Source organism: Capra hircus, chromosome 5 (assembly GCF_001704415.2).
Source record: "Capra hircus breed San Clemente chromosome 5, ASM170441v1, whole genome shotgun sequence".
Lineage (NCBI taxonomy): Eukaryota > Metazoa > Chordata > Mammalia > Artiodactyla > Bovidae > Capra > Capra hircus.
Window position 1 is genome coordinate 55,799,022 of NC_030812.1, and position 24,427 is coordinate 55,823,448.

At 47.1% G+C, this 24,427-nt stretch overlaps 2 pseudogenes; both read left to right on the forward strand.

The window, feature by feature from the left end:
* LOC106501747 lies at positions 1,003 to 15,000 on the forward strand (annotated as a pseudogene).
* LOC102189837 lies at positions 18,214 to 24,404 on the forward strand (annotated as a pseudogene).

The following is a 24,427-nucleotide window of genomic DNA, read 5'->3' on the forward strand; positions in this document are numbered from 1 at the left end:
CTGCAGGTGGCAGTGACCACAAGAGGCTGAATCTGTCCTCCTCTCTGTGTATCTCGGCTGCTGGGGTGGGCTCGAGGGGCATCAGTTTCATTGTCAAAGCTGTGGTAAAAGTGGATGGTAGGGAGATGCCCAGAGCACTGACTGGCAGGGGAACACCTGTTAGAGCAGCTTTGCGTGAGTCCTTCCAACACCCGTCCCAGCATCTGGGAGAAGTCTCACCATTGCCTGTGTCCCCTCATTCCCTTCGTGTCTCCTCTCTTTGCCTCACGCACCCCCACTGCTCTTCTGAACATCTTTCTGGTCCAGAGAGCCACTGTCTCAGGAGAAACCTTATTCCCTTTTGCCTTCTCCTTCTAATCCTAGAGAGGCTGAGGGGACTTAGTCTTTCAGGAGGGACTTCTGTGAGCTGAGCCAGAGAGGAAAGCTGGTCAGAGGCTCACCAGCTGTCAAGGTCACACAGCTAGTTGGCAGCAGAGCTGGGCTTTGAAGTCATGTGTGTCTTGATTCCAAGTGTATCCCATTATACGAATCTTCATTAGAAAAAGCCTCCTGTAACGTAAAATAACCTGGGGGACCCAGGTCACAGGCTTCAGTAAGAAAAAGGGAACAATTTGGTTGTGAACCATGAAATCTGGAATGCAAAACTTCTAATGTGTGTGTGGGTGTGAGGATTGAGAAGGGAGAGGTGGGCAGAGGGAAACAGGGAGGAGTGGGAGGACCAGGAAAGTGAGGTTGGGAAAGGTATTGTCATCCTTAAGGTTTTGTGTTGGAAATGCAATGGTATCGATGAGAAGCGGGCTAAGAGTACCAAAAAGCAAGCACTGGGATCGTCGTCAGCAGTACTCACTGAAGAAGGTGAACAGGAAAATCTTGAGACGTCCATGCCAGAGAGTCTGGAGCCTCCATGCCAACCTGCTTGGTGCCTGTTCTTAATTCCTCCTGTCTGATCACTAACCAGACCCTATTCACCACAACCTGTGTGTGTCCGTCTCCTACAAAGCCATGTGGCTGTACCTGGCAGTCCTCGTGGTCCTGTACTACCTCCTGCGCTGGTCCCGGGAGAGGCAGATGGTGAGCCACCTCCGGGACAAGTTCGTCTTCATCACGGGCTGTGACTCGGGCTTCGGGAACCAGCTGGCCAGGCAGCTGGACCTGCGAGGCTTGAGGGTCCTGGCTGCGTGTCTGACGGAGCAAGGGGCGGAACAGCTGAGGAAGCAGACATCAGACAGGCTGCAGACGGTGATCCTGGACATCACCAAGACAGAGAGCGTCGCTGTGGCCACCGAGTGGGTGAAGGAGCGTGTGGGGGACAGAGGTACCGCCCACATTTCTTGTTTACTTCCTCTCTCTGTGTGAGAGGAGACCCATTGTCAGGACCCTGGGGAAGAGTCCAAGGTGTTTTCCTAGACGTGAAGTCCCACCTGCCTTCTTCACCTCACCCAGCTGATCAGATGAGCCTCTTCCATCCCTCACCCCTACCTTCTGACCTTGAAGGTTTGCAGTTTAGGGGAGACATTTCCCTGATGAGACTGTGTCCTTGCAGACTATCTGTCTGGTGTCCCCTTTTCTCTCAACAGAAAGTCTGGGTTTCTTGCTACTGAGTGAGCAGGGTGATCAGGGTGGACTTTCTAGAGGAGGGGTGGAGGTGGGGGCTCTGGCTGAAAGTCTGCAAGGGTATCTGGGGGCAGCACTTGAGCTGGGCTGTGTTCTCAGCACTTGATTGTGTTCTTACTGCTGACCCATAGACATTCCACTTGGGTATAAATGTCATTCACTTTCAAATGACGATATTGAGTTCTCAGGACTTGTCTAAAGAAACTCAGTTAACTACCATGGAGTTATTTTCCTTCTCTCTTTGGTTTCTGTTTTCCTTCTATTCTCTGTGCTTAAAAATATATATATATATATATATATATATATATATATATATATATATTATTGAAGTATAGTTGACTTAAAATTTTTCAAATACACACAGTGTGATTCAGTTGTACACATACACATGTATTATTTATGAAATCATTTTCCATTATAGAGTATTCCAAGATATTAACTATAGTTCCCTGTGCTATTCAGTAAACCTTTGGTGCTTGTTGTATATCTCATTTTTTAAATTAGAAATTAGCATTCTATTCATACTAAGTCATACAAGTGGAATCAAAATGTCACAAATTTTTTAGTTAGGCAAAATCCATGAGTTTTATGGCAGAAAGCAAAGAAGTATAGAGCCTCTTGGTGAAAGTGGAAGAGGAGAGTGAAAAAGCTGGCTTAAAACTCAGCATTCAAAAAATGAAGGTCATGGCATCTGGTCCCATCACTTCATGACAAATAGATGGGGAAATGATGGAAACAGTGAGAGACTTTATTTTTGGGGACTCGAAAATCACTGCAGATGGTGACTGCAGCCATGAAATTAAAAGATGCTTGCTCCTTTGGAGAAAAGCTATGACCAACCTAGACAGCATATTAAAAAGCAGAGACATTGCTTTACCCACAAAGATCTGTCTAGTCAAAGTTATGACTTTTCCAGCAGTCATGTATGGACATGAGATTTGGACTATAGGAAAGCTGAGCGCTGAAGAATTGATGCTTTTGAACTATAGTGTTGGAAAAGACTCTTGAGAGTCCCTCAGACTGCAAGGAGATCAAACCAGTCAATCCTAAAGGAAATCAGTCCTGAATATTCATTGGAAGGACTGAAGCTGAAGCTGAAACTCCAACACTTGAGGCGAAGAACTGAATCCTTGGAAAAGACCCTGATGCTGGGAAAGATTGAAGGCAGGAGGAGAAGGGGACAACAGAGGATGAGATGGCTGGATGGCAACACTGACTCAATGCACATTAGTGTGAAGAAGCTCCGGAACTGGTGATGGACAGGGAAGCCTGATGTGCTGCAGTCCATGGGGTGGCAGAGTTGGGCATGACTGAGTGACTGAACTGAACTGAACTGACTGATATACATGTATACAAAAGGTTTTCTACTACTCTTGATAAAAGCTCGAGAAAGAACATCATAAAAAGAACAAAGAGATGGAAAAATTAAAAAACATAAACTAAATGAGATGGGAGCACTGAATATGAAATAGAAAAAATGAAACAAACTAGATAAAAGTAAAAGATCATCATCTAATCCAGATGGTTTTAAACAGAGCTGTTCATCAGAAATATATCTGGAGATTTGGAGGAAAAAAAAGCAATACCTGGGCATTTGTATTTTTCAAAGACCTCTAAGATAATTCTGATATGCATCTGAATTTTAAAGTGTTTATGGGTTTTTCTATTAAACGGTAGTTTTGAGGATACAGAACCTATTATTTTTCTGTTGACCAATCATGATACAACTGTATTGAGTAATAGTTACACAGTCAAAATAGTAAAAGATGTTTATCATTTTTCACAATCAATAGCCAGATTAAAATAAAAGATAATTACAATTGCAAGGTATAATGGGAATATGATTAGCCTAGCAATATAAAATAATTATATACAATTTGGGGAGTCAAGCAGAGTGATGTGATAAGTAGAAGTGTATACAAGCACATGTTTTCATCCACCCAGCCAGTCTATGTCTTTTGGTTGGGACATTTAATCCATTTACATTTAAGGTAATTATTGATATGCTGTGCTGTGCTTAGTTGCTCAGCCATGTCTGACTCTTTGCGACCCCATGGACTGTAGCCCACCAGGCTCCCCTGTCCATGGGTATTCCTCAGGCAAGAATACTGGGGTGGGTTGCCATGCCCTCCTCCAGGGGATCTTCCCAACCCAGGGATCGAGCCCAGGTCTCCCACGTTGCAGGCAGATTCTTTACTGTCTAAGCCACCAGGGAAGCCCAATAATTGATATCTGTGCTCCCATTTTCCTAATTCTTTGGGCTTATTTTCTGTTAGATCTTTTCCTTCTCTTATGCTTCCTGCCTAGAGATGCTCCTTTAGCATTTGTCATACAGCTGGTTTGGTGGTGCAAAGTTCTGTTAACCTTTGTTTGTCTGGAAAGCTTTTGATTTCTCCATCAAATCTGAAGGAGAGTCTTGCTGGGTAGAGTATTCTTGGTTGTAGTTTCTTCCCTTTCATCACTTCAAATATATCGTGCCATTCCTTTCTGCCTTGAAGCATTTCTGTTGAGAAATCAGCTGATAACTTGATAGGAGTTCCCCTGTATGTTATTTGTCATTTTTCCCTTATTGCTTTTAATATTTCATCTTTGTTTTCAATTCTTGTCAGTTTGATTACTCTGTGTCTTGGTGTGTTCCTCTTTGGGTTTATCCTGATTCTCTGTGCTTCCTGGACTTGGTTGAGATTTCTTTTCCCATATGAGGGAAGCTTTCAGCTATTATCTCTTCAAATACTTTCGCAGGTCCTTTCTTTCTCTCTTCTCCTTCCTGGACCCGTGTAATGCAAATGTTGATGTGTTTAATGTCATCCCGGAGGTCTCATAGGCTGTTTTCATTTATTTGTTTGTTTTTTAATATTTCATTCTGCAGCAGTGATTTCTACCGTTTTGTCCTTCAGGTCATTTATCCATTCTCTTGCTTCAGTTATTCTGCTAGTGGATTATCTCTGTTTGTTTGCTTTTTAGCCCTTCTAGATGCCTGGCGAACATTTCTTGCATCTTCTCCATTGTTTTCCTAAGATCCTGGATCATCTTCACTATCATTATTCTGAATTCTTTTTCTGGAAGGTTGCCTATCTCCACTTATTTAATTGTTTTCTTGGGGTCTTATTTTGTCATCTCATCTGGAACATAACTTTCTGCTGTTTTCTTCTAGATTACTTTCTGTAATGTGGTTTTTGCTCTACTCCCTGGGGGATTGTGGTTCTTCTTGCTTCTTTCTGTCTGCTCTCTGATGGAGGATGCTAAGAGACTTGTTGTGTAAGCTTCCTGATGGGAGAGACTGGGTCAGTTTTTCCTTGCTCAGTGAAGCTTTAATCCAATTATCTGCTGATGGGTGATGGATGGGGGTTGTGCTCCCTTCCTGTTTGTTGTTTGGCCTGAGGCGACCCAGCCCTGGGGCCTACAGGCTCTATGGCCGGGTTAATGGTGACCTCCAAGAGGGCTTATGCCAAGGAGGACTTTCCAGGACTGCTGCTGCCTGTGCCCCCATCCCTTTAGTGAGCCCCTGCCAACCCAAGCCTCCAATGGCACCCCACTCCAGTGCTCTTGCCTGGAAAATGCTATGGATGGAGGAGCTTGGTGGGCTGCCGTCTATGGGGTCGCACAGAGTTGGACACGACTGAGTGACTTCACTTTCACTTTTCACTTTCATGCATTGGAGAAGGAAATGGCAACCCACTCCAGTGTTCTTGCCTGGAGAATCCCAGGAACAGGGGAGCCTGGTGGGCTGCCATCTATGGGGTCGCACAGAGTCGGACACGACTGAAGCGATTCAGCAGCAGCAGCCAACCCAAGCCTCCATAGGAGACTCTCCAACATCATCAGATAGGTTTGCTTCAGTCTCCTATGGGGTCACTTCTCCTTTCCTCTGGGTCTTGGTGCACGCGAGGTTTTGTTTGTGCCCTCCACGACTGGAGTCTGTCTTTCCCCCAGTCCTGTGTAAGTCCTGTAATCAAATCCTGATGGTCTTCAAGGTCAGGTTCCCTGGGCATTCCCAGTTCCTTTGTCAGATCCCCAGGCTGGGAAGCCTGACGTGGGCTCAGAACCTTCACAACACTGAGAGAACTTCTTTGGTATTTTTTCTTCTCCCGTTTGTGGGTCATCCACCAGGGGGTTATGGGATTTAATTTTATCATGATGGCGTCCCTCCTCTGGTGTCACTGGCTTCTTCTTTGTCTTTGGACCTGGGGTATCTTTTTTTGGTGGGTTCCGGCATCCTCCTGTGGATGGTTGTTCAGCAACTGGTTGTGATTTTAATGTTCTCGTTGGAGGACATGAGTACACGTCCTTGTACTCTGCCATCTTGAACTGGAAGCCTCTACTAATTTTTATTTTTATTTTTTTACTACAAATCTGCTGATGTTTGGCAGGGGATAGAGAGAACTTTAGATTTTTTCTTCTAAGTATAAAGGTAAAGCATAATCATTGTGGAAACTGAGAGACATGCAGGGATTAAAACCAAACACTCTAAAACCTCACCACCCAGATAAGTGTTGTTAATATTTTGGGGTACATGGTCTTATATTTTGCAGATATTTATCCTTTTCTTTCTACTATATTAAAATATATAGATTTAAAACATAATAAAAATTTCTTCAAAAACCTCATAAATTACCATTGAGAAAATGCTACACATTAAAATAGCATTACTTATTAAAAAATGCTTCATGGCTTGAGAAATATTTCCTACCTTTTAATCACCATATTGAACGTAACCAATATCTCGTAAACTTCTTTCTACCCAAGTCCTTTCACTATAACCATGTATGTTTGATTGTATCTTTTTTTAAAAAGAAAGATATGTTGTTTGTTTGTTTATTTATTTATTGTTGGCTGCGATGGGTCTATCTTTACTTGTGGAAAGCAGAGGCTATTCTCTATTCGAGGTGTGTGGGCTTCTCTTGTTTCAGATCACTGCTTTTATGTTGCACGGGCTTCAGTAGCTAGAGCTTGTGGGCTCTAGAGTACAGGCTTGGTAATTGTGGCACACGGGCTTATTTGCCCAATGGCATGTGGGATCTTCCCGGAGGAAGGGTCTAACTGGTGTCCCCTGCACTGTAAGGCAGATTCTTAACCACTGAAACAGCTGGGAAGCCCTTGATCATTTCTTTATAACAAATGGTTGGATCGTATTCATCCTACAAGTCAGGCATGTTGCTGAGCGGGGGAGGGACTCAGCTCTCCGTGTGGAACTTCTGGTTCCCTTACCCCAAGCAACCCTGAATGAATGCCTGTTGCCACTGCCCTGAGTCCTAGGGTTGCTAACTGTAGCGTGTAGTCACTCAGTCGTGTCCGACTCTGCGACCCTGTGGACTATAGCCCACCAGGCTCCTCTGTCCGTGGGATTTTCCAGGCAAGAATACTGGAGTGGATTGCCATTTCCTTCTCCAGGGGATCTGCCCAAGCCAGGGATCAAACCTGGGTCTCCCGCATCACAGGCAGATGCTTTACCCTCTGAGCCTAAAGGTTTACTTTAAAACCTTGGGATTGTGTCTTGGATTCTTACAGAGCTTTCCTTTAAGCTAGGTGAATTTGCACCAAGGAGGTGAAGCCAGGGTGGCCTCCAGTGTGAGTGGGAGGAGAAAGTGGAGTTTTCCGGGGTAAGGGGTGGACTATCTGCCCTGGGTGTCAAGGGCATCCTGTCCCATCCCCCCAAAAATACCCCTTGAAATTCTCCAGATTGCTGCAGACACATTGTTTAGTATTGAAGTGCTAGGGTTTCAAGCCCAAGCCCATGCCTGAACTACCAAGTCTGTCAACAAGTTCTGCCAAACCTGGGATTTCAGGCCTGTTTCACTCAATCTGCACCCAGATATAGTCATCTTTATATTTTGTCTTTAATCTGCTGATTCCTTTTCTCCTCTCTTCCCCTCCCTTTCTCATTGTCTTTTTATATTTCTCATTCTTCTCCTCATGCTAGCTGTTGAGCACTCAGTCTTAAAGGTATCAGAAAATCTGAAAATGTAGGCGAATATTTATCATGTCTGCAAAGACAACATGAACTGTGAAAACCCAAAACTTTACCCTCCAATGTCCAGATTATGGACCTACTTGATTTCTTTGTCTTCATTCCTCACTTCCACCCTATTTGGGGTTCTTGCCCTTTGTCAGCAGGCAGTGGGCTGGGCCATAAAGACAGAGTCAGGAGGGAGGCACGCCTCCTGTCCTCCCACTGCACACAGGGTCCGCTCTCCCCAAATCCTCAGGAGAATGGAGGTCTCTGCTCCAGCCGCTCCCCCTGCAGCTTCTCTCCTAAAGTTCTCCCCGTGTTGGAAGGTGACTTGGCACCATGGCTAAGTCCTCACTCCTGGGCAGCACAGTGTTGCCCTCTACCCCTGATGCTTCCCAAGACTCTGAAGTCTGCTGAATAACACTGACATCTCTACGCCCATCTCAACAACTGAGTGGCTGATACTTCATGAAGATACTGGACGAGACCTGTTGGGTGTGATGGAGGTGACCCTGAGTCTACTGCCCCTGGTGCAGAAGGTGAGGGGCCGTGCAGTTAGTCTCCAGCATCATGGGTTGAGTGTCCTTTGGAAGCTGCTGCATGTTCAAGTATGGCATGGAGACCTTTTCAGCCTCCATCAGGTTACAGCCTGAATGGATGGGTCCTCTCTCTCTCCCTGCTTCTGTGCTTGTAGGGCAGTGTTTTTCAGGGGTTTCCTCTCTCTGGAGTTTTAGAGACCATTCCTTCCAAGTGCCTCTCTCTTGCTCTGTGTAGGTCTTTCACTGGGAAGAATATTTTTATCTATTTGGTGTCCAGTTGGGTCTGAGGACTAAGGGGTTTGATTGAACATATTACTGCCTGCATGAGGGCCCACAGTCACACAGTTTTGGAGGCAGAATTGGAACTGAAATGATTTGACTGTGCAGTCATTCCATGTGCTTAACTGCTACGTATATAGGTTTCAGGAGCCCTGTGGGGAGGGTACCCATGAAATAAGTAATCAAGGGAGCTACTGTACCTCAGTTGCGGGTGAGACCCCAGGGTCTGTAAGGAGAGGGTGCTTCTAAATGTGTGGGAGTTGTGTCCACAGTCAGGGGCATATTCCTAGAGGAGAGTTGGCCATAGCATTACTAGGGGAGGAGAGCAGCGAGAGGATAGGGTTGAAATGTCACTGCAACTCCAACCTGTTTTGAATGCTCGGTGTCAGACAGGGGACTGCTGTGGAGTCAGCATGACCAGGAGGATCCTCAAGAGTCTTTGAGTCCTTCAAGGCTGTAGTGTCAGGCCCTCAGGTCACTCCATGTCCCCTACTCAGAGGCAGACCTAGAATTTAATGCTTGATCTGAAAACTCCAGATTTTCATATTCATATTTACATATACACACACACCGAGTCAGACATACCAAACCAACTGAAATCAAATAAAGCATCATTGATTCACTTTCTGTCTCAGTGGTATGTGTTCAGGACCACCTTGGGACTCACCCTTAGGAATCTTCTTCAGATGGTAGAGAACTTGTGCTGTTAACCCCCATGACGCTCCTTGCTGATCCTGCACTGGGGCTGGGGTGGGTGGTGAAGGCTGCACTGAGATGGCTGTCACGGCAGACAGTGTGCACCATGACACAAGGGCCCCAGTTCAGACAGTGCAGAACAACAGACGCTTTAACAGAAAGTGCAGTGAACACCAGTGCACGCTCTCAGCCTGGACCCTCCACTGAGCTCCTTTCCTCTTCCTTCCAGGCTGCCTTCCTTGGGGAAGGAATCAGGTCTGGTCTGACGGACTGGTGCAGGGGCAGGAACCCATGCTATGAAGATCCATGGTAGGGCCACAAGGAAGCTGTTGTATCTCTTATCCTAGGCTGTCCTCAGCTATGACCTCAATCAAATCCCTTATGATTATACAGTGGAAAAGACAAATCAATTCAAGGGATTAGGTCTGATAGACAGAGTGCCTGAAGAACTATGGACAGAGGTTCATGATATTGTATAAGAGGTGGTGATCAAACCCATCCCCAAGAAAAAGAAATTCCAAAAGGCTAAATGGTTGTCTGAACACACCTTACAAATACCTGAGTAAAGAAGAGAAGTAAAAGGCAAAGGAGAAAAGGAAAGATATACCCATCTGAATGCAGAGTTCCAGAGTAGAGCAAGGAGAGAGAGATAAGAAAGACTTCTTAAGTGAACAGTGCAAAGAAATGGAGGGAAACAATAGAAAGGGAAAGACTGGAGATCTTTTCAAGGAAATCAGCGATACCAAGGGAATATTTCATCCAAAGATAGGCACACTAAAGGACAGAAAGACCTAACAGAAGCAGAAGATATTAAGAAGAGGTGGCAAGAATACAGAGAAGAACTATACAAAAAAGATCTTAATGACCTGGATAACCGTGATAGTGTGATCACTCACCTAGAACCAGACATCTTGGAGTGTGAAATCAAGTGGGTCTTAGCAAGCATCACTACAAACAAAGCTAGTGGAGGTGATGGAATTCCAGTTGAGTTCTTTCAAATCCTAAAAGATGATGCTGTGAAAGTGCTGCATTCAGTCTGCCAGAAAATTTGGAAAATTCAGCAGTGGCCGCAGGACTAGAAAAGGTTAGTTTTCATTCCATCCCCAAAAAAGGCAATGTCAAAAAATGTTCAATCTACTGCACAATTGCACTCATTTCACATATTAGCAGAAAAATGCTCAAAATCCTTCAAGCTAGGCTTCAACAGTATACGAACTGAGAACTTCCAGATGTACAAGCTGGATTTAGAAAAGGCAAAGGAACCAGAGATCAAATTGCCAACATTGGCTGGAACATAGAAAAAGCCTGAGAATTCCAGAAAATCATCTACTTCTGCTTCATTGGCTCTGCGTAAGCCTTTGACTGTTTAGATCAGAACAAACTGTGGAAAATTCTTAAAGCGATGGGAATATCAGACCACCATACCTGTCTCCTGCAAAACCTGTATGTAGTTCAAGAAGTAACAGTTAGAACTGGACATGGAACAACAGACTGGTCCCAAATTGAGAAAGGAGTACATCAAGGCTGTATATTGTCACCTTGCTTATTTAACTTCTATGCAGAGTGCATCATGCGAAATGCCGGGCTGGATGAAGCACAAGCTGGAATAAAGATTGCTGGGAGAAATATCAGTAACTTCAGACACTCAGATGACACAGCCCTTATAGCAGAATGCAAAGAGGAATTAAAAGGCTTCCTGATGAAGGTGAAAGAGGAGAGCAAAAAAGCTGACTTAAAACTCAACATTCAAAAAACTAAGATCATGGCATCCAGTCCCATCACTTCATGCCAAATAGGTGGGGAAACAAAGGAAACAGTGACAGAAACTTTATTTTCTTGGGCTCCAAAATCACTGTGGATGGTGACTGCAGCCATGAAATTAAAAGATGCTTGCTCTTTGGAAGAAAAGCTATGACAAACCTAGACAGTGTATTGAAAGCAGACACATTACTTTGCCAACAAAGGTCCGTCTGGTCAGAGCTATGGTTTTACAGTAGTCAGGTACAGATGTGAGAGCTGGACAATAAAAAAGCTGAGCACCGAAGAACTGATGCCTTCAAACTGCGGTGCCGGGGAAGACTCTTGAGAGTCCCTTGGACAGAAAGGAGATCAAACCAGTCAATCCTAAAGGAACTCAGTCCTGAATACACACTGTTAGGACTGATACTGAAGCTGAAGCACCAGTATTTTGGCCACCTGATGGGAAGAACTGACTCCTTGGAGAAGACCCTGATGCTGGGAAAGATTGAAGGCAGGAGGAGAAGAGGACAATGGAGGATGAGACGGTTGGATGGCATCAATGACTCAATGGACATGAATTTGAGCCAGCTCCGGGAAATGGTGAAGGACAGGGAAGCCTGGTGTGCTGCAGTTCATGGGCTCGCAAAGAGTTGGACACGACTGAGCCACTAAACAGCAACTCCTTCCACCCAGTGCCCGTCGTTTTCCTGACTTGGCAGTCGGAGCTGTGATAAATGTGGATGGTGAGGAGATGCCCAGGGTGCTGACCCCGGCTCCCTCTGCCCCTGCCCCTTTCACCAGCTCCACACCCCTCGTGGTCCAGCCCCGTTACTGGATGGTATCCTCCGCCTCCCTGTGAACCCCTCCTTGCACAGCTGTTCTGTGGTCCAGTCTTGGGTCATTTCCTCATTCTCCTGAGGGCTCAGCTCCCTCCTCCTCTCCACCATCACCTTCTTACAAACTGAACTAATTCCTTTCCATCATTGTGGTTTACATCTCCCTGTTTATGGGTGGTCTGCACACCCCAATCCATGGTCCCTGTTCAAGTCAGTATTTTCCATCAATCTCTTCTCAGTGTTTGAGCAGTCTGGATTCTGGGTGTGGTGCTGGGCGGGGCAGGGTGTGAACACAGGAAGAGCAGAGGGCAATGAACCCAAACACCGCGGACTGTGAGCAGGGCATCTTCACGGAATAAAAGGGGAACAACCGTTGGAGCAGCTTTGTGTGAGTCCTTCCAACACCCATCCCAGCACCTGGGAGAAGTCTCACCATTGCCTGTGTCCCCTCATTGCTTTCGTGTCCCCTCTCTTTGCCTCAAACACCCCCCACTGCTCTTCTGAACCCCTTTTGGGTCCAGAGAACTGTTTTATCAGGAGAGAACTTATTCCCTTTTGCCTTCTCCTGATCCTAGAGAGGCTGAGGGGCTTAGATTTTCAGGAGGGAATTCTGGAGCTGAGCCAGAGGAAGGAACCAGCTCAGAGGCTAAGCCAGCTGCCCAGGGTCACACAGCTTGTTGGCAGCAGAACTGGGTTTGAAGCCATGGTGTCTGTTGATTCTAAGTGTATTCCCTTGTAAGAATCTCCAATAGGTTAAGAAGACACAAGCCCCAGACTTGAATTGTCAAAAGGGAAGAAGGTAGTTGTGAACCATGAAACCAGGAATGTAAGTGTTCTAATGTGCGGGGTGTGAGGGCGGGGGTTGAAATTTGGGCAGAGGGAAACAGGGAGGAGTGGGAGGATCAGACAGAGGTGGTTGGGAAAACTATTGTCATCCTTAAGAGGCTGTGTTGTAAATGCAATGACATCTGTTAGAAATGGGTTAAGTGTACCAAGAGCATGTATCAGGGTCAGAGTCAGTCATAGTCACTGAAGAGGGTGAACAGGAAAATCTAAATCACTATGGGAACTCCATCCAGAGAGCCAGAGAGCCTGGAGGCTGACCAGCCAACTATCATTGTGCATGTTCTTAATTTCTCCTGCCTGACCACTAGCCAGCCTCTGCTTCACACCAACCCCTGTGTGTCTGTCCCCTGGGAGCCATGTGGCTGTACCTGGCGGTCCTTGTGGGCCTATGCTAACTCCTGCGCTGGTACCAGGAGAGGCAGTGGGTGAAGGAGTGTGTGGGGGACAGAGGTACCACCCACATTTCTTTTGTGTTTCTTTATTTCTTCTCTCTCTGTAAAGGTTGAGACCCCTTTTCAACTGACTGGGAATTCCCAAGGTGTTTCCCAGGACTTGAAGTCCCACCTGCCTTCTTCACCTCACCCAGCTGACAGAGGAGCCTCCTTCATCCCCCACCCCTACCTCCGGACCTTGAAGCTCTGCAGGGGCTGCCAGGGGGTGCAGGCTCGCTGTCGGGTGGCCCCTCTGCTCTCGCAAAAATACCTGGTTTCTTGCTGCTGAGTGAGCAGGGTGATCAGGTCTCAGTTTCTGGAAATGGAGTGGAAATAGCGACTTTGGCTGAAGTCTGCTCAGTTGCCTGGGTTGTGGGCAGCCGTGGAGCTGGGCTGTGTTGTCAGCACTTGATCACGTTCTTGCTGCTGAAACATATTAGTCTGACTTGGATTTAAATGTTACCTATTTTGGAGGATGACACTGCGCTCTGAAGACTTGTCAAAGGAAGTCAGAAAACTACTATAGGGTCACTTCCTCTCTCTCTTTTTTTCTGTTTTTCTTTGTCTGCTTTTTCTTTTTATTACTACAATTGTTCCGAGTTTTGCAAAGGAAGGAAAGAATTTTAATTTCTCTTATCTTACTAGAAACCTAAAACATGGTCATTGTGGAAACTCACAAATGTGAAGGGATTAAGAACAAACATGAATATCTCACCTTCTGAGGTAAATTAACATTTTGACATACATGGTTTTCTGTTGTCACATGTTAGTATCCTTTTCTTTACACTAAATGAATATCTGTAGATTTAGAACATTTCAAAAATTTCTTCAAAAGCATCATAGATTATGCTTGAGAAGATACTATACTTTTAAATAGCATTATTTACTAAAAAGTATTTTATGGTATGATGCATAATTATTTCCTACCTTTAATTCACCATATTCAACACAAATGATATCTCAGTAAGGTTGAGATGTTTTTACCCAAGTCCCTACACTATAACTGTATGTGCTGACTGTAAATGGTTGGAGAATATTCTTCCTACAAGGCAGGCATGCTTCTGAGAAGAGGAGGAACTCAGCTCTCTGTGTGGATATTTCTGGCACTCCTGCCCCAGCAACCCTGAATGCCTGCTCCTGCTGCCCTGAGGCCTGTGGTTACTAAGTGTTTCCTTTCAAACCTTAAGATTTTCTCAGTTCCTCCCACCCTCTCCTTCCCCACTGTGTCTGTTTGCTCTGTCCATGTCTCCATTGCTACCCTGCAAGAAGGTTCATCAGTATCAGTATAAATTACCATATGTCGGATGGGTAGCTAAGGAAATTTGCTGTATGACCCAAGGAGCTCAAGTCAGGTGCTCTGTGACCCAGAGAGGTGGGATAGAGTGACAGGTAGGAGGGAGGTTCAAGAGGGGTGGGACACATGTACACCCATGGTTGATTCATGCTGATATATGACAGAAACCAGCACAATAAGCTCCAGGCTTGGTAGATATGGGGACCACTGTCTTCATGAACCCCTTATTATTATTGGAAGGAAACTGAAGCCAGAGAGGGAAGACCCTGTGTAGTCATGGCAAGCTGACCTTGGGACAGCTGGTTTTCATGTTGTGACATTTGTTGTTTGTAGACACCTGCAGTTTCTGTAGTCCAGATATTCTCAGAATGGAGTTAGATGTGCCTTCGTGTGGAACCATTGCTCTTGATGTAAGAGTTGGGGGACTCATTTGACAATGTAGGTTGATTCAAGTTAGGTGGTCTAGGGATTCTTAAGAACATTGCTACATAAGTTGATCCCTAAGTCAGAATGGTTGGAGGTAGAAATATATCTGGATTCTGTCTCCTTCTGGACAGTCATGAAATCAGTCGACTTGTTGGAGACAACCTGCTGCCAGGATCTGTCCTTGGTGACAGAGTGCATGGAGCACGCCCTGACTGCCTGCCACCCCCGCACCCGATACTCACCTGGCTGGGATGCCAAGTTCATCTACCTCCCCATGAGCTACCTGCCCAGCTTCCTGGTGGATCTCATGGTGTACTGGAGAAACCCCCAGCCTGCTAAGGCCCTGTAACCCAAGACTGGGGTGCATTGTAGGGGGGAGTTGCATACAGAGTGGGGAGAGGATGCGTTGGGGGAGGGGAATAGAGTGGAGAGCGGAGTGTGGAGTTCTCATGTCACCAGGACACCCATCCCACCTCACTCCCACCTCCTTCCCAGACTTCTCTTGGGACATTACTTAGGACTCGGGGATAGTAAGAAGATGTTTTGCAGTGAGAAACTGAGATCAATAGCTCTCATCTGCGTTCTGTTCCTTGATCAGCCTCTCAAGGCTCTGAAACTTATGGCCCTCCTGCCACCCTGAGGAATCTGCATTGTCTGGAGGGTGTGAACAGCTGAGAGGGTCCCGGCCTCCCCATCTTCTGGCCCTGTCCACCTCTTCCAGGTGTGCCTTGGCCGTGGCCAGTCTCCCCTTCCCACTGGATGGAAATGGACATGGGAGGTAAAAACCCTTCTTCCCTAAAGATACTTGTAGCCAGGAGTGTGTGTGTGGGCTGACCACAAGTCTGACATACCAGCCCAGATGCCAACTCAGCCAACTTTGGCTGGAAAGCAGTATCTTCAGTGGAGGTCCAGACAGAACACAGAAACAAATTCTTGTTTTCTTCTTGAAATCATGAATTTCCATTGATTATATCCCTTAAAATAAAAATTGAGATGTTTACCCAGGCCTGGTGACCACGGCCTTGGGCAGTGGTGGGTGTGTGTCTGTGAGACGAAGAGTCAGGTGACCTCGCGGACCTGTAAGGGTGCGTGGGGCGACCTGAGGAGGGTCTGAAGAAGGCAGTGAGGTCATCCCTTTGTCTGCAGAAGCGAGGGGCTAATGTATCTTTCTGGGGCTTATCGTGTGAACTAGGATCCCAGGATTAAGACAAGAACGGGCAAACAAGGAGAGGTCTGTAAGGGAGAGGCAGGGCCCAAACCCTTCCCTGGGGACATGTAGCCTCTCTCTCACCAGAAGCCTCCCTGCGGTCCTCCTGCCATCCCCTCCTGTAGAATCACTACCCTCCATCCTTTGCCACCTGCCAGGTCCCCCAGCCCAGATAATCTCCCACCGCCCTCCAGTGGAGGAGTGTGAGAGTCACTTCTGGAGCCCAGTCTTATGTTTTCTGCTAACGCTTACTGAGCACCTACTGTGATCAGGGCAGGAATTCCCCTGATGTCCCAGTGCTTCCAGAGACCCTTGCTCTCTGTGTGTCTTCTGCTGTCATGATGGTCTGAGTATGGATTCAGTGGAGAAGGTATTTGTACAGTCATACAGATACCTGGGCTGAGGGCAAATTGGAGTGGGAGGGACTTCTCCAAGAGTCAACTAAAAAACTGAAACTTTATCTCTTTTTGTTCAAAACTGAGATTATGGCATGTTTACAGAAACCTTATGTTATGGAACAATATCACCATTTTTGAGTCAACAGAGAGCAAGGTCAGATGCTATAAGACCAGTGAACTCAAACCTGTTTTAAAGGCTTGGTGTCAGAGAGGGGACTGCTGAAGAGATGAACATGACCAGGAGGATCCTCAAGGATCTCTGAATCCTTCAGGCTGTGGTGTGTCAGCCCCTCAAGGTCGATCCACGTTCTCCTCTTCAGTGCAAATCTAGGGCTTCTTGCTTCATCTGAAGACCCTATATTTTCATATTTTTATTTACACACACACACTGCCAGACCTACCAAACCAACTGAAATCAAGTAAAGCATCACTGATACACTTTATGCCTTGGGAGTATGTGTTCAGGAGGTCTGGACTCATCTCCAGCAATCCTCTACAGAATGTCAGAGGACTTGTGAGGTTACAAACCCTGACTCTCCTTGCTGGTCCTACAAGGGATTGGGGGACACAGAGCTGCACTGAGATAAGTTCCATGGCCAACTCTGGGGACTGTGACTCACCGCTCCCAACTCAGACAAGGCAGAAGAATAAACGCACTGGAAAAAAGGTGCAGGGCACACCAGCTCACGTTCTCAGCCTGGACCCTCAGCAGAGCCCCATTCCTCCTTTTGCCAGGCCGCCTTCCTTGAGGGGGGAGCTAGGTCTGCTCTGATGGACGTATGCAGGGGCAGGAACCCATGCTATGAAGATCCGCAGGAGTGCCAAAGGGAAGGTGCTGTCACTCTTTCCCTGGGCTGTCCTGGCCTTTGTGAGTTGCATGGGATAGTGACTCCCCAACACCTCCAATCATCTTAACACACTGACCTATCTCTACTCTTTAGAGTCTCCACTTCAGACAGTGGAGCTGGAAACAAGCTTGCACAGTTTGCCCTCACTCCCTACCCCTTCCAACTCCCCCATTTGTTACCTACACCACCTGCTCAGAGGACGTGTCCTGGGTGTAGAACAGGCAGTGGGTGGGGGGTGGCCTTATGCTTCACAGTGCTCCCCGCTGAGATGCTCTGGGGCTACACCAAGGGGTATGTGCGTCAGCTCTGGGTCACATGTGGGTCAGAGGTTCTGCCCTGGAATCTGGCCAAACTACTCCTCCGAGGACATAAGATGCAGAGATTCTTGTCAGTGAGTCTCACTGACAGTGTCTCCTCTGAAAGTTTTCTTGCTCTGGTCCCTGCAGATCCCAGGTGAGTGTCACCCCAGCCCCTGCCTCTTACTGCTCTCTCCCGACCTGCCTGTTATTGTACCCACCTGGAACAGGAGTTTGAAGCTCCTTGAGACCCTGCAAGTCATCACATGACTTTCAAGACTCACAAAAGGGAAGCTGATGGTGTGAGGAGTGGGATGGGGCTACTGCATGGACCCGTGGGAATTTACAGTGAAGGAATTCATGGTCAGAGAGAAAAATCTCCTGTTTCTTCCAAGTAAAGAAACCACAACCTTTTCCCTTAACAGAGTTAGTGTTTGTATAAGACTTGCATTTTCCCCCGACAGTTTCCAAGGCACCATCCTCCACCCTGGCCTTCTTTTTCCTCACCCTTTGGGAAACCCCTGTGGAAGGGTCCTGCTGGTCACCCGGGAAGCAGGCACAAGCTGCTTTCTGCAGGACCATCCTTTCCATTACTGCTGCAGATTGCCACCTGAGGGACAACTCCTTTCAGGAGGCAGTCAGCACCCTGCAGGTGGCAGTGACCACAAGAGGCTGAATCTGTCCTCCTCTCTGTGTTTCCTGGCTGCTGGGGTGGGCTCCAGGGGCATCTGCACCTCTGTGTCATTGGAGAATCCTCTCCTTACACCCAGTGCCCATCGTCTTTCCTGATCTGGAGTCGGAGCTGTGATAAACATGGATGGTGAGGAGATGTCCAGGGCTCTGACCCCGGCTCCTTCTGCCCCTGCCTCTCTCACCAGCTCAGTGCCCCTGGTGGTCCAGCCCCGTTACTGAATAGTATCCTCCCCATCTCTGTGAACCCCCTGCATGCACAGCTACTCTGGATCCAGTCTCCGGTCCTTTCCTCAGTCTCCTGAGCGGGCAGCTCGCTACTCCTCTCCATCATCAGTTCAGTTCAGTTCAGTTCAGTTCAGTTCAGTCGCTCAGTCGTGTCCGACTCTTTGCGACCCCATGAATCACAGCACACCAGGCCTCCCTGTCCATCACCAACTCCCGGAGTTCACTCAGACTCGCGTCCATTGAGTCAGTGATGCCATTCAGCCATCTCTTCCTCTGTCGTCCCCTTCTCCTCCTGCCCCCAATCCCTCCCAGCATCAACCCTCATACAAATTGAACTAATTCATTTCCAATTATTTAACTCCCTGCTTGGGGGAGTCAGCATTCCAATTAATGATAAGATATCAAGGTTCAAATCAGTCTTTTCTCCACGTCTGTTTGGTCTGGATTCTGTGTGTGGTGCTGGGCAGGGCAGGGCTGAGCACAGAAGGGGAGAGGGCAATGGAACCCAGCGCTCAGGTATGTGGACAGAATTTCTTGGAGTAAAGGGGAACACCTGTTAGAGCAGCTTCGTGTGAGTCCTTCCAACACCCATCCCAGCATCTGGGAGAAGTCTCCCCATTGCCTGTGTCCCTTCATTCCCTTCATGTCCCCTCTCTTTGTCTCAGACACCCCCACTGCTCTTCTGAACATCTTTTTAATCCAGAGAGCCACTGAATCAGGAGACACCTTGTTCCCTTTTGCCTTCTCCTTCTAATCCTAGAGAGGCTGAGGGGACGTAGTCTTTTAGGAGCGAATTCTGTGAGTTGAGGGAGAGGAGGGAACCAGATCAGAGGCTAAGCCAGCTTCCCAGGGTCACACAGCTAGTTGGCAGAAAAGATGGGTTTTGAAGTCACATGTGTCTTGATTCCAAGTGTATCCCCTTATAAGAATGTTCCTAGTGTAAGAGACCCAAGTCATAGCCTTCAATAAGAAAAAGGGAACAATTTGGTTGTGAACCATGAAACCTGGGATCCAAAATTTCTAACGTGTTTGTGGCTGTGTGAGGACTGAGAAGGCAGAGGTGGGCAGAGGGAAACAGGCAGGAGTGCAAGGACCAGGAAACTGAGGTGGGAAAAGTACTGTCCTCCTTAAGGGTTTGTGTTGGAAATGCAATAGTATCAATGAGAAGTGCATTAATTGTGCCAAAAAGCCAAAAGCAAGTACTGGGATCAGAGTCAGTCATAATCACCGAAGAAGGTAAATAGGAAATCTTCAGAACTCCATTCCAGAAAGTCTGGAGGCTGACTGGCCAATCACCTTCGTGCATGTTCTTAATTTCTTCTGTTTGATCACTAACCAGACACTATTCACCCCAACCTGTGTGTGCCTGTCCCCTACAAACCCACGTGGCTGTACCTGGTGGTCCTCGTGGGCTTGTACTACCTCCTGCACTGTTACTAGGAAGACAAGTTTGTCTTCATCACGGGCTGTGGCTTGAGCTTTGGGTGCCTGCTGGCCAGGCAGCTGGACCTGCGAGGCTTGAGGGTCCTGGCTGCGTGTCTGACAGAGCAGGGAGCCGAGCAACTGAGGAAGCAGACAGCGACAGGCTGCAGATGGCGATCCTGGACGTCACCAAGACAGAGTGTCTCTACGGCCACCAAGTGGGTGAAGGAGTGTGTGGGAGACAGAGGTACCACCCACATTTTTTGTTTGTGTACTTCTCTCTGTGTGAGGGGAGACCCGTTGTCAGCTCCTTGGGGAATAATCCAAGGTGTTTTCCTGGATGTGAAGTCCCACTTGCCTTCTTCACCTCACCCAGCTGACTAGACGAGCCTCTTCCATCTGTCACACCCACCTCCTGACTGAGTGTTTGCAGTTTGGGAGAGAGATTTCCCTGATGAGACAGTGTCCTTGTAGACTATCTGTCTGGTATCCCCTCCTGTCTTAGCAGAAAGTCTGGGTTTCTTGCTGCTGAGTGAGCAGGGTGATCAGGGTGGACTTTCTGGAGGAGGGGTGGAGGTGGAGGCTCTGGTTGAAAGGCTGCAAGGGGGTCGGAGGGGAGCACTGGAGCTGGGCTGTGTTCTCAGCACTTGATCATGTTCTTGTTGGTGACCCATAGGCATCCCACTTGGCTTTTAATGTCACTTACTTTCAAATAATGATACTGAGTTCTCAGGGCTTGTCTAGGGGAAGTCAAGTAACTACTATGGAGTCACTTTCTCTCTCTGCTTTCTGCTTTTCTTCTTTTCTCTACTGCCTTTTTTTTTTTTTTTTTTAAATTCTTAGAATCTGCCTATGTTTTGCAGTGGAAGGAGAGAACTTCAGTTTCTCTCTTCTAAGTGATGAAAGAATGATCATTGTGGAAACTGTGAGATATACAAAACACTGAAAATCTCACCACCAGGACATAAGGGCTATTAGCATTTTGATATACATGGTCTTATATTTGCACATATTTATCCTTTTCTTTCTACTATATGTAAATACATAGATTTAGAACATGATAAAAATTTCTTCAAAAACATAAATTGTGACTGAGAAAATACTACACATTAAAATGATGTCACTTACTAAAAAGTTCTTCATGGTATGATACATAATTATTTCCTACATTTTATTCACCATATTCCACATAAATGATATCTCTACACTATAACCGTGTACATTGATTGTGTCTTTGATAACAGATGGTTGGACTGTATTCATCGTACAAGTTAGGAATGTTGCCGAGCAGGGCAGGGACTCAGCTCTCTGTGTGGAACTTCTGGTTCCCTTACCCCAGCAACCTCAAATGCCTGCTGCTGCTACCATGAGGCCTATGGTTGCTAAAGGTTTACTTTAAAACCTTAGGATTGTGTCTTGGATTCTTGCAAGTGGTTTCCTTTAAGCTGGGTGAATTTGCACCAAGAAGATGAAGCCAGGGTGGCCTCCTGTGTGAGTGGGAGGAGAAGGTGGAGTTTTCTGGGGTAGGGGGTGAACTCTGTGCTCTGGGTGTTAAGGGTAAGGAGAGGCATCCCTGCCCTCCCCCAAAATAGCCCTTGGAATTCTCCAGATTCCTGAGACACATTGCTCAGTACTGAAGTGCAGGTGTTTCAAGCCCAGGTCCTAGAGGTCAATACCAGGTCTGCCACTAAGTTCCTTCAATCCTGAGATCTCAGGTCTGTTTCACCCAACCAATCTGCACTCAGTTACGGTCATCTGTTTTTGTTTTTGTCTTCATCTCTTGATTCCTTTTTTCCTAACTTCCCCGCCCATCCTCATTGTCTATGTTTCCTCTCTTTTCCTCATACTAACTGTTGAGCACTCAGTCCTGAAGCTGTCAGAAAATCTTGAAAGCTGGGGAATATTTATTAGTGTTCAAAGACACCATTGATAGCTCAGCTGGTAAAGAATCTGCCTGTAATGTGGGAGACCTGGGTTCGATCCCTGGTTTGGGAAGATCCCTGGAGAAGGGAAAGGCTGCCCACTCAGTATTCTGGATTGGAGAATTCCATGGACTCTATAGTCCCTGGGGTCACTAAGAGTTGTACACAACTTACTGACTTTCACTTTCAAAGACACCATGGACTGTGAAAACCCAAAACTTCACTCTTGAGTTCCAGACTATAGACCCACTAGATTTCCTCAAGCTCAATACCTGCCTTCATCAACACTGGGATACTTCTTCCTTGTCACCAGGCCATGGGCAGGGTGTGAAGACCGAGTCGGGAGGAAGGCACACCTCCTGTCCTCCCACTGCTCACAGGGTCTGGACTCCCCAGACCCCCAGGAGTGTGTTGGTCTCTGCTCCAGCCCCTCCCCTGCAGCCTCTTTCCTAAAGTCCTTCTGGGTCGGAGGGTGAATGGCACCGTGGCTCAGTCCTCTCTCCTGGGACCACACAGTGTTGCCCTCTCATCCTCACTCTTCCCAGGACTCTGGGGTCTGGTGAATAATGCCGGCATTTGCACAATGATGGCACCAAATCAGTGGCTGATCAAATAGGACTTTGTGAAGATTCTGGATGTTAACCTGTTGGGAGTGATTGACATGACCCTGAGTCTGCTGACCCTGGGGCGGAAAAGGAGGGGCTATGTGGCTAACATCTCCAGCACCATGGGCCAGCTGGCTCTCTTTGGCGGAGGCTACTGCATGTTCAAGTACTGCGTGGAGCCCTTCTTGGACTCCCTCAGGTAATGGTCTGGGGGGGAGGCCCTTCTTCTCTTCTCCTCCTTCTGAGCACTGAGGCAGGGAAGGGGTTAAGGCGGGGGTTCTACCAGTATTTTCATACATCACAGACCTATTGACTCTTCCTTCTAGGTCCCTCTCGCTGTGTAGGTCTCTTTGATGAGAAGCATGTTCATATGTTTTCCATCCCCAGTTGGTCCCAAACCTATAGGGTTTGATTCAACTTATTCCTGCCTTGCAGGAGGGCCCATGGTTGGAAATTATGGGAGGCATAATAACGGATATGTTTCGGCTGTGCAGCCTTTCATGTGCTCAACTGCTATGGTATTTATGTTCTGGAAGCCCTGGGGGGATGTGTACCCCTTGAAGCAATTGGTCAAGAGAGTTACCCTGTCAAATAAGTGGTAGAGACCACTGGCTCTGATGTATGGGAGCTCTGTCCACAGACTGGTGGATGCTTCTTAGAGGACAGGGGTTACTGGGGTGGGAGAGGGGAGACGAGGGATGTGGTATATGGAAAGACACAATGTGCAAACATGGTGATTGATTGGAGAGCAATAGGAGGTGACAACATTTAAGCGATGCTCTGCAGCACAGTTGGTAGGATGTAGAGCTGATAGGCACGGGGTGTAAAATAATTGGGAAAATGTTCAAACTCTATAAAGAAGCAGTAACATCACCATGAGCTTCTCTCCCTGGCTTCTGTGTCTCCAACTTCTGAGAGCTCCCAGCCCATCTCACCCAGGCCTGTACTGGTGTCTGACTGTTCTTTCATGTTGTTCTTGCATGACATCTCTAGCCATTGCCCCTTGTCCTGTCTACATTCCAGGAGGGAGCTCTCCTACTTTGGAGTGAAACTGGCTATGGTTGAGCCCAGTTACTTCCTGACCAATATGATCCAAGGTGAGGTGTGTAATGGAACTGTCCAGGCATCATGGGATCATGCCAGCCCAGAGATCCAGGAACTCTATGATGACAACTTCCTTGCTGACTGTGAGTTAGCTGTAGGCTTTGGGAAAATATTCAGAAATGCATCATTAGTGCCTCCTCCAGTCTCAGTTCCATCCTCCAGGCTCTTATTTACCCCCACAGTGGGGATATGAGCTCATCCTCAAGGTCTCTGATTGGTCAACTGGTGACAGAAGGGAAGAATCGAGGCTTTGTAGTTCTAGAGAACAGTTTCTCTTCAGAAACACTTTTAATTTGGAAAGGAGACTGATGCCACAAGGGATACACCCCTGGAATCATGGCAAGGTAGTGTTGTGAAAGTAAGTCACTCAGTCGTGTCCTACTCTTTGTGACCCAATGGACTATAGAGTCTATGGAATTCTCCAGGCCAGAATACTGGAGTGGGTAGTCTTTCCCTTCTTCAGGGGAACTTCCCAACCCAGGGATCGATCCCAGGTCTCCCGCATTGCAGGCGAATTCTTTGTCAGCTGAGTCACACTGGTGTTAGTACCGCCTTTTCTCAGGTGCCTCTATTTCTAGTGTGGGTAGAGACCTCCAGTGTGTAGTATATGTATTCCCTGGAAAGGTACTAGAGGACACTAACTTAGTGTCCAAGTGTATTTTTAGCTATGTGCTAGGATACATTGCAGTGATATCTATTGATTTGATATGGACCATGATTTTGGAAGAGAACAGAATTTTGGGGAAGTCAAGTTGATCCGGAAGTGGGAGGGCTGGAAAATGGGAATAACTAGGATGGAGTCTCCTTCTGTACAATCATGAAGACATCGGATTTACTGAAGCCACTGTGGGCTGGAAATCTGTCCTTGGTGACCGACTGCATGGAGGATGCTCTGACCACCTGCCACCCCCACACCAGATACTCAGCTGGCTGGGACGCCAGGTTCTTCTATCTCCCCATGAGCTACCTGCCCGGCTTCCTGGTGGATCTCATGATGTACTGGGGTTACTCTGGGCCTGCTAAGGCCCTGTAATGGAAGAGTGGGGTTCATGGTAG